Genomic DNA, 15,913 nt, shown 5'->3' with positions numbered 1-15,913 from the left:
CTGTATAAGTCTTTTACCTCCTTGATTAAGTTTATTCTAAAGTATTTTATTCTTTTTGATGCTATTGTAAATGGAATTGTTTTCATAATTTCCTTTTTGGATTGTTCATTGTTAGTCTATAGAAATGCAACTGATTTTTGTGTGTTGATTTTTGTATCCTGCAACTGCTGAATTCATTGATTAGTTCTAACAGTTTTGTTTTTTTTTTAAGGGAATTGTTAGGGTTTTCTACATATAAGATCATGTTGTCTACAAACAAAGGTAATTTTACTTCTTCCTTTCCAATTTTGATGCCTTTTTTTCTTACTTACTTGCTCTGGCTAGGACTTCAAGTACTATGTTGAATAGAAGTGGTGAAAGTAGACATTCTTGTCTTGTTCCTGATCTTAGAGGAAAAACTTTCAGTTTTTCACCATTGAGTATAATGTCAGCTGTTGGCTTTTTATACATAGCCATTATTATGGTGAGGTAGTTTCCTTCTATTCTTAGCTTGTTGAGTATTTTTATCATGACGAGGTGTTAAATTTTGTCAAATGCTTTTTCTGTGTCAGTTGAGATCATCATGTGTTTTTTCCCCTATATTCTGTTAAGTGGTGTATTACGTCAATTGATTTTCACATGTTGAGCCATCTTTGTATTCCAGGAATAAATCCCAGTTGGTCGTGGTGTATATAGTCTTTTTAATGTACTATTGAATTCCTTTTGCTAGTATTTGGTTGAGGATTGTTGCATCGATATTCATCAGCGATAATGGTCTATTGCTTTCTTTCATTATAATGTATTTGTCTAGTTTGGTATCATGCTGATTTCACACAATGAGTTTGGAAGTGTTCCATTCTCTTCAATTTTTTGGAAGAGTTTGAGGAGAACTGGTGTTAATTCTTCTTTAAGTGTTTGGTGGAATTCACCAGTGAAGCCATCTGGCCCTAGGCTTTTCTTTGTTGAGAGGTTTTGGTTACCGATTCAGTGAGACTGCCTTTTAGAATGAATGTTATAATTTTTACATCCAAAAAATTTCCCCTTCAGAAGAATAGTCCTTCACTTTGGAGGAGTATGTACCTTTTATAGCCACGTACTTTTCTCAGAAGAGTTTTAAAACATCTTTTTTGGAATAATGAACTCTAGAGACTTTACTTTTTTTTTTTTTTTTTTTTTTGCCATAGTTTGTTTTCTTCTTAAAGAGGAAAAAAAAAAGAAGCAAACCCAGACATTAGTCTCAACTTCACCACATTTGACATAAAATGACTTTTGGCGTTTCCAGATACCAAATCCACGCTCAGAAGGTAAATAAGATTTGCCACCATTTCAGGTATTTAATAGAATGTGCTGCAGGCTTATAAAAGTATGAGTTCTAACTCACAGTAAATTAATTGAATTTAGGACTAATGACAGATGGGTCCCTCACATGGTTAGCTCCTAGGCTGAGGTGTCTACAGCTGTGAATTCCTGGGCAGGACGGAGAATCCATGCAGAGGGTCCTGCATGAATCCCAGTTCTGCCACTTGCTGTTTGTGTATCTTGAGCAAATTCACTCATTTTCCATTCACTCTTTACTGAGCCACACCAGCTATGTCTTGTTCACTTCATCACCTCGGGGCTCAGCTTCCTCATCAACTGAGTGGAGATAAAGATGCCCCACCCCCCAAAGGGCTTGGCAAAATAAAATTCCAAGACAGGGTCTGGTCAGGGCTTCACAGGCCTGGGACCTGTGTGGTTGGGCTGGGCCCAAGTGCAGAAGGCCGCAGGCTTTGTTTGATGCTCAGACATTATCTTCTTGAAATTATTAATATTTTTGAACAAGGGGCCCCACATGTTCATTTTGCACCGGGCTCCACGAGTCATGCTGCGGTCCTGTGTCTGCTGCATGGTGGGAGCTGCTGTGGTGGTGGAGGAGGTGGTCGTTCCTGCCCTCTCTGTACCACCCAGTACCCGCCGGTCCTCTCCCACCCCTCCCCTTGGAGCCCTCTGAGTCCTGAGGGGCTTCCTGGAAGGCACCTGCACTCCGCGCCACGGCATATACACACCAGGTGTCAGATGCCCGTGGGGTCCCAGAGCCCTCGTCCTGCCTCGGGTGGTGGGGACTCAGACCCTCTCTTTTCATTGCTCTGCTTCCCAGTTTCAGAGCAGGGCTGCCTCTCTGCCTGGGGCTCTTGGGGTCTCACAAAGGTTTTAGGGAAGAAGAGTTTCTGACTGTTACTTTGCTTAGGCCATGGGCGTGAGTCCGTGGGAGCACATCTGAACCATGGCATGACAGTGGCTTATACTGAAGTTGGGCCTCCTATGTACATGCAAAATGGAAACGATCATAGCCACTCTTCCAGACTGTTGTGGAGCTTAAATGATATATGAACGTGCCTGGCATGGGCTTAGGAGGTGCTTAAAGAACTCCACAACAATACCAATATGATCAGCTGCCATTTAACCAATTGTGTGTGTGTGTGTGTGTGTGTGTGTGTGTGTGAATCAGTCACTTCCATTGGAAGCAAGATACAAATATTAAAAGCAAGCTATATTTTAATCCATCAAAGCCATTCTATAACCATTTCATCAGCTTTTTCCTTTAAATATGTGTTTGGAAATATTTTCTAAATTATAAAAAGTTGCAAAAATAAAAATGGTATAAAGAACATCCATATGTCCTATACTCAGATTTACTTATTGTTAGTATTTCACCCCATTTGTTCTATCTATCTATCTATCTATCTATCTATCTATCTACCTATCTACAGACATAATTTTTGTCTGAGCCATTGAGAGTAAGTTGCTTAGATTATGGTCTTTCTCCCTAATACTAGAGTTTACATTTCCTAAAAATAAGGATATTCTCTTACATAAGCACAATACATAAATTTACATTGATACAGTATTGTAATCTACTTCCCTTATTCCAGTTTTGTTGGTTGACCTAATTATACCTTCTAGAGCATTTTTTCCCCCTCCACTATAGGATCCAACCTGAGGTCAGGTATTGCGTTAAATTGTCATGTCTCTTTAGCCTTCTTCAATCTGGAATATTCAATCTAGAATATTTCTACAGCCCTTTCTTTCTTTCTTTTTTTTTTTTTTTGATATTGACATTTTTAAAGAATACAACTCCCCCTTCCCTTTTTAAAATAGTACATTCCTCATTTTTGTTGTCTGATTTGCTTGAGGTTGTGCATTCTCTTGTCTTTCTTGGAGTAACACATTGGAAGACAGCAGTACCATCAGCTTTTTTTTTTTTTAATAGAATACTACTTTATCTTATTTTATTTTTGGCCACGCTGTGCGACATCTTAGTTCCCCGACCAGGGATCGAACCCCTGCCCCCTGCATTGGGAGTGCAGAGTCTTAACTACTGGACCACCAGGGAAGTCCCAGTACCCTCAGCTTTTAAATGATGACTCCAGATGCTGGTCTGAGTCAAACCGAGGAAGCAAGAGGAAGTTTTCTTTGGGTGAACCTAATCTCCCTCTGTGCCTTTCTTTCCTACTTAAATCACCCTAATGCAAACCTGATCTATGAGAAGAATTTCTAACCATTCACACCAAGATAGAAATAAGACCATTTAAAACCCTCTCTGTGCTTTGTCTCTTTCATTCCTAGTGAGCTCTGTCCCAAGCACGCTCACAATATCGCTCAGGATTCCTTGGTTTCCACCAACAGGAAGCACTCCACGCTAACTTGAGCGAAATATGGAGATTTACTGGCAGGGTCCTGGGGGACACAAATACGAAACGAGGGTGGCCTGGGTCCCCACAGCAGGAGCCCTGGGCAGTCTCTCGGGTGCCGGATGCAGCACCCAGAGCATCACTCTGCCGGACGCAGCTCTGGCTCCTCCACCGGGGTGCTCCTATTTGGGGTGCAGACTCTCTAGAGAGCTGGGGGAGAAGGGAATGGGAACTGTGTTTGACAGGCAGCCCATAGTCCCCTGAGTTACATGGATTTAGGGAGGGAGCGTTCCCCAAAGGAGAAGATTCAGGACAAATGGAAGAACAGCATATACTCAGTGGCCAACACTCCACCGTTTTCCTGGCCTTTTGAACCCCAGTTGCTTCTCTCCTCGTGCAGGCACCAGCAAAGCCTCTGTGTTGCTGACCCGTGAGTGCTGGGCCCTTCATGGGGCTGCCTTGTTCTCAGGCACGTTTGGGGCCACATTATCCCGTAGCCACAGCGAATCGGCCCAGATGTAGGGGACTCAGATAAGGGGGGCCAATCTGTGGTCCGGGCGACAATTTGGGGTGTGTTTTGATGTGAGAAGGTTTGCTGGACCATCTGATCTAAGAAATTCAGAGAGAATGCAGCAAAAGGTCAAAGGGGCTGAGGCTGAAGCATCAGGAAGGACGGGGAGCTGGGGAGGCTGTTTTGGCCACGTTTAAGCCAAACTCACGGGGGACAGAAGGAAGAGGAAAGATACAGAGGTTAGAGGCCAAGGAAGCCAGCTGCTAAAGGGAGTGGAAAACCCTAGGCACGCTGGAAGCAGTCAGAATTGCAGAGGTCAGAGCCACCTTGGAGCTACACCTGTCCTGTAGCCCCGGTTCTCAGAGGCCAGGCCCCATCAGAGCCTCTGTCCTTGGCTTTCCGTGTGAGTCTGTCCTCTGTGTAGCTTGCCGCGGACTATTCTTCAGGCTAGTCTGACTGAGTTTCTGTCCTGGCAGCCAAAAGCCCTAATGGTAGTGCTATGACTGAATATTTGTATCCCCCTCAAATTCATATGCTGAGGCTCTAATTCCCAGCATAACGGTGTCTGGAAATGGGGTCGTTGAGAGGTAATTAGGTCCTGAGAGTGGAGCCCTCATGATGGGCTTGGTGCCCTTATAAGAGATGCAAAAAAGCTTGCTTCCTCTCTCTCTGTCTCTTCCTGTCTCTGAGGACTCGATAAACCAGGAAGCAGGCTCTCACCAGACACCAGATCTCCTGGGGCCTTGATCTTGCACTTACTTCCCAGCTTCCAAACTGTGAGAAATAAGCGTTTGTTGCTTAAGCCACCCAATCTATGGGATTCTATTACAGCAGCCCAAACTGCTACAATAATAATACAGGTAGATTGCATTAATGGTCCTAATTCTTCACTCCTCCCTGTAGCCAAACCCTTTACCATGTGACTTTTGCAGGGCCCTCCCATTGTGGGTGGAGCATGCTTCCCTGCCTTGTGACTTTGGGTTCAACCATGGATTTGCATTGGCCCGTAGGATGAGGCGGAAGTGAAGGTGTTTCAGTTCCAAGCCTAATCTTCAGCAAGCCTGAGTGCTCCTCTTAGCCTCTGTGCTTCTGCCATTGCCATGGGAAGAATGTGCCCAGGCCAGCTTCTGGTTCTTGGAGGTGCATGGTCCTTGGAGCAGGGCCATCCCTGCAAACTCCACCTGCATTATCCACCCCAAGCAGCCACAGATGTGGGAGTGATCTCCACCAAGCCCAGCATGGATCAGCTGACCATCCTGTAACCCTCAGGTAACCCATAGATCTATGAGATGAAAAGATGTCTGTTTAAGTCACTGAGTTTTGGGGTGTTTTTGTTATGCACCACATTTGGCAATAGCTGTACAATACAAGATCTAACCGAACTATCAAAGTAAAGATAATAAACTTCAAAGTCCACCTTTTCTCCTAGTATTCCTTCATCATTTATTGCACTCCTACCCTGTGTATCTGGAGTTGGGATTATAGCAGTGAAGAGGATAAACAAACCCCTTCCCTTATAGAACCTACATCCTAATGGGGGAAGACACACAATGAATATGTAGGCAAACAGATGAGTGAGGTCATTTCGGATATTGATAGGGTATGAAAAAAACCAAAACCAAAACAAAGTGAGTAATGCTTTAGCCTATGTGGTCCAATACAGTAGCCATTAGCCACATGGACATTTATATTTAAATTAAAATGAAATAAAATTTAAAAATTCAACTATTTAGCCACACTAGCCATATTTCAAGTGTGCAGTAGCCACATATCTCTAGTGACTGCCACATTGGACAACATAGATACAGAGCATTCCCATCATCCCAGAAAGGTCTATGGACAGTGCTAGCTAGGTTAGACTCCATTAAGTGCCCGGTTCGGTGGCGGTGGTGGCTACTTTCGCTGCAATGATCAGGGAAGGCTTCTCTGAGAAGGTAAAATTTGAACTTAGACCCGATGAGGGAGTCAGCCATGTAAGATACTGGGAAAGAACTTTGCAGCCTAAGGACCACCTGGTGCAAAGGCCCTAAGGCATAAGTAGACATTGGCAATGCAATCTGACTTAGACCCTAAAAGGATTGCTCCAGCCGATGCATGAGGGTGGATAGAGGCGTGGGTGGGGGTGGGATGGGCAAAGGAAGCCAGAATGCTAGTTGGCAGCTTTCACAGTGGTCCTGGCTGGATGTAAATTTGACTTGGGCTATTTTCTCCATCATTAATTGCAGCTTGTATTGATCTGGATAATCTCATGTTCTCATTATTTTGGGGCTGTTCTGCTACTGAGATGACACCGACCAGCATGATAATACTGTGTTTCACAGATTGCTGTTTGACTCAGCTTTGACAAGGTGGGGTAGGCCTGGTTACAGCTGTCTGCCTTTTCTCCATTTTTTGAAAATCTAACTCACTCCAAAAGTAAAATATTTGTTGCACAGATTTTAGCAGATACCGGTAAATAAGAGAAAGAAGAATTAAAACAAATGATGATCCCATCTTCTAAAGACAGTTGTTGTTCATGCTTTGTGTATATCTTTCCATTTTTTCCATGCATATGCATATATTTTATTTATATATATATATATATATATGTATGTATTTTTTTTCATTGACACAAGTGGGAACAATGAAACCTGCAGTTTTATAACTGAATTTCATGGTACCTTAACTTGCTCCTATGCATAGCTCTGTGGGTGCTCCTACCCAGGAAATTGGTCCTTCTGTTTAATCTCCCTTCCTGGTGTCAGAGTCGCTGCCACCCTCTTCACACCCCTCCCTTGTCTGAGTCCCTGTTCTCTCTCTCTCCTGGACTCCTGGTCGCACCACTGTTGCCGAGGACAAGTAAACACAAGGCAGAGACCTTCCACCCTCATGTGGGATTCTTGTCCAGGGTGGTCTCCCAGCTCTGCCTGTCTTCTGGCTCTGCCCAGGGTCTCCTCTTTTTGTCTTTGGACTGTTAGATGTGGATTCCTTGACTCACTCTTGGTCCCTGTTAGCCTTGCCTTGGACCCTTCCTCTGGATCTTTCTACCACTGGCTGCCTTGGGTGGACATCTGCCATCTTTCTGGCCCCGGGGGCCTAGCCCCAGCCTCCCCGGGTCAGTGTCCTGGTTTGGTCATCTACTCCCCATAAGAAGGTGTTGGAGCATCAGTAGCCTTTTAAATGGTCCCCAGATGTCCAACTATTTCTGACTTGATCAATTCTGCCCACTGTTGGTGACCTTCCTCAAACATGGGCTGGATCAGGTCATGTTCCTCCTTACAGACTTTCCACGGCACCAGCAAGACAGATCTGACTCCTCACCATGCCAGCAGGGCCCTCTGAGCTCTGCCCCTGCCTCTGCTTCCCCTGCCTCCCTCGTGTCTTCCCGGCACCCCCTCTCCACACAGTCCTGCCTCTGCTCTAGCCTGCACCTGCTCTGCGCTTCCCCGACCTCCTTGTCTAGTAAAATCCTCCTCGATTTGCAAACTCAGCTCAAAGCCCACCCCAGCCCTGGTGCCTCTCCCAGTCTCCCTGTTGGAGTCACTCCCTCCTCTGGGTTCCAAGGACGCCGTCTCAGCACCCCTAGAGAAACATTTTCTTTATCCTCTTCTTTTCTAAAGATTTTTTGATGTGGACCATTTTTAAAATCCTTATTGAATTTGTTACAATACTGCTTCTGTTTTATGTTTGGTTTTTTGGCCCCCAGGCATGTGGGCTCTTAGCTCCCTGACCAGGGATCGAACCCGCACCCCCTGCATTGGAAGGCAAAGTCTTAACCACTGGACCGCCAGGCAAGTGCCCCTCTCGTGCATTCTTGCTGGCTGCTCACCTGTCTATTCCACTCATCTCTTACCTGGGATCTCTTGTATCTCTTCTGCTGGGATTACCATTTAGCCTGGTGCATAGAGCAAGGCTAGGTCCACACTCCTCCTTCTCCACTTCCAACTCCCATTGCAGGGAAGCAACTGAACCTCTATGCCACCGTTGCCACATCTGTAAAATGGACGTAGTAATTGTGCCTCCTTTATCGATTGCTATGAGAATGAAAGAGAAAATAGTGACTCTTTATGAGTTGCTCTCCCCCATAAATCTATATTCTCCTCAGGGGCAGGAATCATGGCACATCCATCTTGATGTCTCCACCCCTCCCCCCCACCCCCAGCTGAGCACAGTGCCTGGTATACAGTAATCACTCAATAAATGATCATGGAACTGGACTGTCAGGCAAGATTGTACACTCCTTTTGTGAAGGACCCTTCCTGTATTCCCACGGGACCTGGCACATTTTAGGCAATCAGTAAATGCGTTTTGGATTGAACTTGAAAACATGTCTTCATTTATTTCTCACGGGTCAGGATGCTGTGGCCAGCTGCTAATTCATGCTGGTTTCTTTGGACCCTGGAGGAGCAAAGAAAAGTGGCACAAAGGCAAAAGGGGCCATATGCCCAGCAGATTTTCCCTGAGACACTTGGCATCTATAATTATTCACTCTTTACAGGGAAAAGATGGCATTCTAATTTATGCGCTTGGCATTCTCCTAGTCGTGCGGAAAACCCTTCTGCCCAGCGTCACTTGATGTCCACACGCTGCAGAGGCTGCTTTCACCCCAAATATGTTGCTCGCCTTTCCCGTTCCCTTCCTTCCTTCAGCCAGTTTTAAATGACCTACAGGGTTATTAGAATTAAAATTCTGTGCGATGCGTCACATGAAATGCCTTTTACCTGCAGTCGGCTACGCCCAGAAAATGTAACCTCTCTTCAAAACACCCTCCAAAGCCATGATCTGTACCCATGCAAGATGGGATGAGGCCACGAAAGCAAAGGAGATGCTGCCACTTCGGGCTCAGATGCCACGCCCCACAGAACAAGGCAGGCCTGTCGTGGTGAGAAATCAATGAGGCTATTTTGGACCTAAACTATGATTAGTTGTTCTGGATGTTATAAACTATTCAGCATGCCCACACACAGACTTGTACGTTAAATAATTTGCAGCTATTACACATCCATAGCTGAATCAATTCGATAGGCATTTATGAGGTGCCTACTATGTGCTTAATGGTTAACTAGGAGCTGTGAGGACTGTAAGAGTCTGAGACTGATTCCACTTAAAAGGGGGCTGCTCGGGCTTCCCTGGTGGCGCAGTGGTTGAGAATCTGCCTGCCAATGCAGGGGACACAGGTTCGAGCCCTGGTCTGGGCAGATCCCACATGACGCGGAGCGGCTAGGCCCGTGAGCCACAACTACTGAGCCTGCGCGTCTGGAGCCTTTGCTCCCAACAAGAGAGGCCGCGATAGTGAGAGGCCCGCGCACCGCTATGAAGAGTGGCCCACACTTGCCACAACTAGAGAAAGCCCTCGCACAGAAGCGAAGACCCAACACAGCCATAAATAAATTAATTAATTAATTAAAAAAAAAAAAGGGGGCTGCTCATGTAAAGAAGCAAACAAAGACTTGATGGGAGTTGGTCACGCAGACCCCTGGCGCTCAGGCATGGCCCCCGGCACACCATAGGCGCTCAATGATTGCTCATGGCTTCAATGAGTCAGCAACACTTTACACAGGACCTCCATGTGTTACCTCACTTTGGGAAGTCAATCGGGCAGGTGTGTTAGTGTCTGTCCTAGGACCACACACCAGGAGGCTGAAACAACAGAGTTATTGCCTCACAGGTCTGGAGGCTGCAAGTCTGAAAGATGTCTTAAGATGTCAGCAGCAGGGACTTCCCTGGTGGTCCAGTGGTTAAGACTTCGCCTTCCAATGCAGGGTGTGTGGGTTCGATTCCCTGGCTGGAGGTCTAAGATCCCACATGCCTCACAGCCAAAAAACCGAAATGTAAAACAGAAGCAATATTGTAACAAATTCAATAAAGACTTTAAAAGTGGTCCACATCAAAAAAATCTTTAAAAAAAAAAACAACAAAGATGTCAGCAGGGTTGCTTCCTCTGAGGGCCACGAGGGAAGGAAGCCAGGCCTCTCTCCTTGGCCCGTAGATGGTTGTCTTCTCCCTGTGTCTTCATGTTGTGTTCCCTGTGTGTGTGTGCGTGTGTGTGTGTGTCCCAGTTTCTCCTTTTTATGAGGACACCCGTCATGTGGAATTAGGGGCCACCCTGATGACCTCACTTTAACTTGAGAACCTCGGCAAAGACCCGATCTCCAAATAGGTCACGCTCTCAGGTCCTGGGGCTTAGGACTCCAACATGGCTTTCTTGGGGGGAAACAGTTCAACCTCTAACGGCAGGAGCAGTTACCCCATGAACAGGGGTGGGGTCGGGGGGCACAGAGAGAGTTAACAGCTTGCCTAGGTCACATGACAAGGACGAGCCCACATCAGAGCCTTTTGCTTCAGGACCCCATGCTTTCCCCACTGTCCCCCAGGGCCCCCTCCATGCAGACTAGGTAGAAGGACAGTCAGTGCTGTGGAAATGCAGAGCAGAGAGAAGGCTGGGCCCGGAGGGAGCATGACCTCACGGAGAGGCGGCCCAGCCGTGGGGTCCACATGGAATTCCCTGCCTTACTTTGGGACAAGCTCATGCTGAAATCGAGATTGTTGGGGTGACCTGGCTCAGGGACGAAATCCTCAAGCTCAGGTTCTAAAATGTGTGACCGTGGGGGGTTGTGGGGGAGGAACTGGGCTGTTACAATAAGGGGAGAGAAGGTGGGGAGGGATTGACTAGGAGGCCACAGGTGGAAGTGGGTGTAGCTTATGAGAAAATGGGTCACTCCCTGAATCCCAAGTGCTGCAGGGCTCAAGGAGTTCAAAGTCACAGACCCGGGCTGTTGAGAGACGTTTTCTGGAGGTGATAAGTGGGGCGCAGAAAGGACTCTTCCTGTGTGACGAGAGTGCTGGGAGGCCTGAACTGTGAGCCATCCCTCCAGGAAGGGCAGCCTAAGCTCAGCGAGCCGGGGGTGCCCAGCGTGCAGAGAAGCATCCAGGCCTCTTGGGAGAGGCCTCCTGCCCACTGCCGCCCAGACAGCCTTCCTTGTCCACGTCTGCTGCAGCCCAAGCAGAATGGCCTCGGGGCCACAGAGCACCTGTAGGCCCTCCTACTTTTTTTTTTTGGCCTCACCACGCGGCTTGCGGGATCTTAGTTCCCCAACCAGGGATCGAACCCGGGCCCATGGCAGAGAAAGCACTGAGTCCTAACCGCTGGACCACCAGGGAATTCCCCACATCTCTGCTGATTTGACTCTCAAATAGGCAAAGGCCCAAGGCTGCTGTAGCTGAATCCCAATTGTGGTCTGTTTCCCATGCCTCCAGAGAGATGTGCCCCAGCTAGCATTAACCTGTATGATTGGAGAAAGGCCTTATGTGGAGCAAATCTGCAAGCCTCAGGAGCAGCAACAGCTACCCAGGGCCGGGGGGTGGGGATGGTGGTGAACCTGCCCTGAGATATGGCAAAACTGCTCTCCCTGGGAAACGTGGGAAGAAGATAAATTTGAACAGTGCAAAGTCAGAATTATAGATTATTATCATTCAAAGAAATGCATGCTTGTTAGTTGTAAGTTCCTTATATAGACAGCAATGACAACCAGATTCACAAAGAATCATCTAGCAGGCCTCCCTAGAGTCTAAATTGAAGGAAAATGTAATGATTTACTGTTTGTACTTGGAAGGCTTGTGCGGCAGATTGCACGTTCCAGCGTGGTCCCAACAAGGTTTCCCTTTTTCACAATGTGACAGTGACATTCCTCCCATCCAGAGGTGGGACTTGTGTTCCATTCCCTTGAAACTGGGTGGCTCTGTGACTATGGTGGGGGTAATGCTGGGTGACCACCGAGGCTAGGTCACAAAAGGCTTTCTCTCAGGACATTGTATTATACTTAGCACCCAGCTGCCATGCTAGAAGGAAGCCCAGTGCACATGTGGAGGCCATGTGTGGGTGTCCTGGCAGCACCCTCAGCTGAGATCCCAGCCGACAGGCAGCACCAAGCCCAGCTGTGTGAGTGAGGAAGCCGTCAGATAGCTCTACCCCAAGATGCCGACCGCAACTTACCAGCAAGAACACTAGCTGAGCCCAGTCAGCCAGCAGAACCGGGGGAGATGATGATACAGTACTCACTGAAAATGCTTATTGTTGTCGTAAGCCACTAAGTTTTGGGGGTGATTCATTACGCAGCAATAAGTAACTGGAAGAGATAGAAACGGTGCTTACAGGAGGCAACTGACCGAATGAACACAATTGATTTCACCCTGTTGTTTGCACATGACATGCTTGAACATGCACACATACTACTGCCTATTAGAGGCATAATTACATCCGCCCACTTAATTATCAACGAAGCGCTCTGAGATGGGTGGGGGTGGGGTGCTGTAGACATGCAGAACATCCGTGGAGCCCGAGGCCCCAAAGACAATGCAGTGTTCATTAATTAGTTAAGCAGATATTATTAGTTGTGTTTACCTGAGAGGAACAATCTGTGAAATAATAAATCTGCTGATTTCTATCCCTCTCCCTTTGCAGACTGAGTTTTTATTACTTTGATCCCAACACCAGTCAGAAAACTGCAGTGTCTAAATATTGAAATGCTGTGCTTCAAAAAGCTGCTAAGATGTACTGGCAACATGATTTTCTCTCCAGAGCCCTAAGTTTTAGAGAGAAATCCAAATGACTCAGGTCCTTGTGGTCATGGGTGATGCAATGCGCTCCGTAATGACACCAGGCACCAGCGTTCCAGTGCCTTCTGGGTGCACAGCCGTTGCTCACAACCTCATTAAATCCCTAGGACAACCCTGCAAGATGGTAATGATTATCCCCATGCTCTAGACCCGGGCACCTCTCAGGGGTGGGTCCAGTTTTATGAGTCCTAAAACTTCTAAATTAGAGTGGTTCCTTGAAGGGAAAGAATACATTTTAGAATACAAAGTGAGGTCCAGGGCCTTGGGAGCCAGGGACCCTAAAGGTAAACTGTTTAGCTTCCCCTTAAATGGACCTTTGAGCCTGTAAATGATAACACTGGAATTTGAACTCCTGTCCAATGCAAAGTCCAAGGTATTTCTGTGACACGCCAGTCTTCGTGTGTGATGGGGAACAGCAGGTCAAGTCTAAACTAGGGATGCGGCACTTTCCAAGGAGTTGCGTCTGCAGGACGGGCAGAGCAAGTTGGCCTCTGCTCTCAGCGTGCCTGCTGCAGGGTGGCCAGCTGCTGACAGCATCGCAGTATCTCCAGGGCACCTGCCCCATCATGGAGATCCTCTGGCAGGTCGCTGCCTCTTGGGGACGGCTCCATTCTACCCCCCTGATATCCCTCCCAGGCTGCTGTCTTTTGCATTCACAGGCGGGCAAAGGGTGTTCCTTCCTGCCTCTAGTTCCCTCCTCCTACCCCTTGAAAGCATTTAAGTGAGAAAGGCAGGGAAAACGTTATTGGCAGGTTGTGTTATTGACAGGGGGCCTTCTCTTCCTTCTGAAAGTAGAAACAGTCTCCATCCGGTCTGGCCGTGGCTGTCTGGTCCCCGCTGGGCACCACGGGCGCCGGGAAGCCCATCTTCCTCCCACGCTTCCCCTGTCCACACCCCTGGTCCGTGATTCCCGCCCGAAGTGCCTCCATGAAAGCAGTTCTTTCTTTTATTGTTGGACATTGCCCTCCTCTGGCTCCTCCACTGAGCCACCTCTGGGGGAGAATTCAGGGAAGTGCAGCCTATTTCCACACTGCATGCAGGGAGAACACTGTGGTCGCTCTTTTGGTCACCCAGGCCCTATGCAAGGGGTTGGCAAACAGTTGTGGGTGTTAGAATCTTTTGGGGGGTCTTGTTAAAACAGAGATTCCTGAGTCTGCTCTGGAGCTTTTATTCAACAGCTGCCCCCGCCACCCCACCTTCAAGGCAGATGTGTACCAAAGTTTGAGAACCCCTGATTTGAACCATTGCTCAGAGCCTCGAGGACTAGGCTTGGGCTCTTTTGCAGTGACACCAAAAGCACTGCCTGGGAGGAAGTGCAAAGCCATCAGGAGCTCCAGAATGAAAAGGTACAGGGAGTAAGGAGAAAAAGGTTTGTCCCCAAACACGGGCAGCCTCCAACTTGGGGCCTCTTAGAAATAAGTAACTCTGGCTTTTTTTTTTTTTTTTTTTAACATCTTTATTGGAGTATAATTGCTTTACAATGATGTGTTAGTTTCTGCTTTATAACAAAGTGAATCAGTTATACATATACATATGTTCCCATATCTCTGGCTTTTTAAACCAAATTGCAGCTGGGCCCCGTGTGCTCCCCGGCCCCATCCCCCATCCCCCTGGAAACTCGGAACTTTTCAGAAGGCAGGCATCCCCGGGGGGGAGGGGGACAGGGGGCAGGGGGCACGGTGCGGGTGTCTCAGCATCAGCCTGTCCAGTGCTTCAACGTTCAAGAGCAGATAGTCAGGAAGCAGGTTTTGGACAAGAGAAGAGCAACTTCTCATGTGTGGGTTCTTCATCTTATTTTTACAACAGCTTTATTGAGGTTTAATCGACTACATTAACTGCACATAATTAAAGTGTACAATTCAATAAGTTTTGACATAGACACCCACCTGTGAAATCTTCACCATAATCCAGATAAGACAGACCGGGCACCCCCAGAGTTTTCTGTGTCTGTTCGGAGCCCTCCCTCCTGCTTCCCCGGTGCCCACACCCCCAGGCAACCACTGATCTGCTTTCTGTTACTATATATTACATAGCATGTCCTAGAATTGTATACAAATGGAATCATGCAGCGTGTACATATTTTACATCTGCTTTCTTTCACTCAGCATCATGATTTTGAGATTCATCCAATTTTCAGCATCCTGTTTGTATGTCTTTGGTTCCATTTGCTACAATTTTGTTTGAATTTTTGTGTTCATATGCCTGAGAAGTAATGGTCTGTCCTTTTCTTCCTTCTTCCCTCCTTTCCTTTCTTTTTTTCTTTTTCTTTTTTTTAAAATATCTTAGTTTTAGTATCAAGGTAATACTGGTCTCATATAAGTTGGGAAATATTCTTTTTCAATTTTCTGGAAGAGTTGGTAGAATGAATATTACTCCTTTCTTAAATGTTTGGTAGAATTCACCAGTGAAGACATCTGGGCCTGGAGTTTTCCCTGAGGGAAGGTTTGCCACTATAAATGTATTTCTTTAATAGATGAAGGTAATGAAGAGATAATAGATAGATAATAGATAAATCTATTCAGGTTATCTATTTCTTTTTGAGACAACTTTTTTTTTCAGGATGTTTAATCTTTTATTTCTTGGAACCATCCCGTGTCTAAGTAGACGGTATTAAATAAATATCGATGGACTGATCCGAATCATCCAACAACAACAAAAAATATTCCTTTATGAGACAGAAATATTTGCATTTATATTATCGAAGTTTTTCAATAGACAGCATTCAAATAAAGGGATTTCTAGTTAATTCTAAATTAAACCAATTCTATCCTAAACAACTTTGATAGTTTGTGTCAATCAAGAAATTTGTGCATTTAATCTCAATTGTCTAATTTATGGGTATAAGTTGTTCATAACATTCCCTTTTTATTCTTTCAATATTTGTGGAGTCTTTGGTGATATCGCCTCTCTCATTCCTGATTTTGGTAATTTGTGTCTTCTTTCTTTTTTTTTCCTGATCAGTCTGGTGAGAGGTTTATTCATTTTATTGATCTTCCCAAAGAACAGCTTTTGGTGTCATCGATTTTATCTATGGTTTTTTCTGTTTTCTATTTCAATGATTTCCATTTTAAACATATTGTTTCCTTTCTTTTAAGTTAAATTTGCTCTACTTTCTTTGGTTATTAAAGTGGATGCCGAAGTCATCAATTTAAAATTG

This window comes from Eubalaena glacialis, chromosome 2, assembly GCF_028564815.1.
Source record: "Eubalaena glacialis isolate mEubGla1 chromosome 2, mEubGla1.1.hap2.+ XY, whole genome shotgun sequence".
Lineage (NCBI taxonomy): Eukaryota > Metazoa > Chordata > Mammalia > Artiodactyla > Balaenidae > Eubalaena > Eubalaena glacialis.
This window is presented reverse-complemented; position numbering follows the sequence as displayed.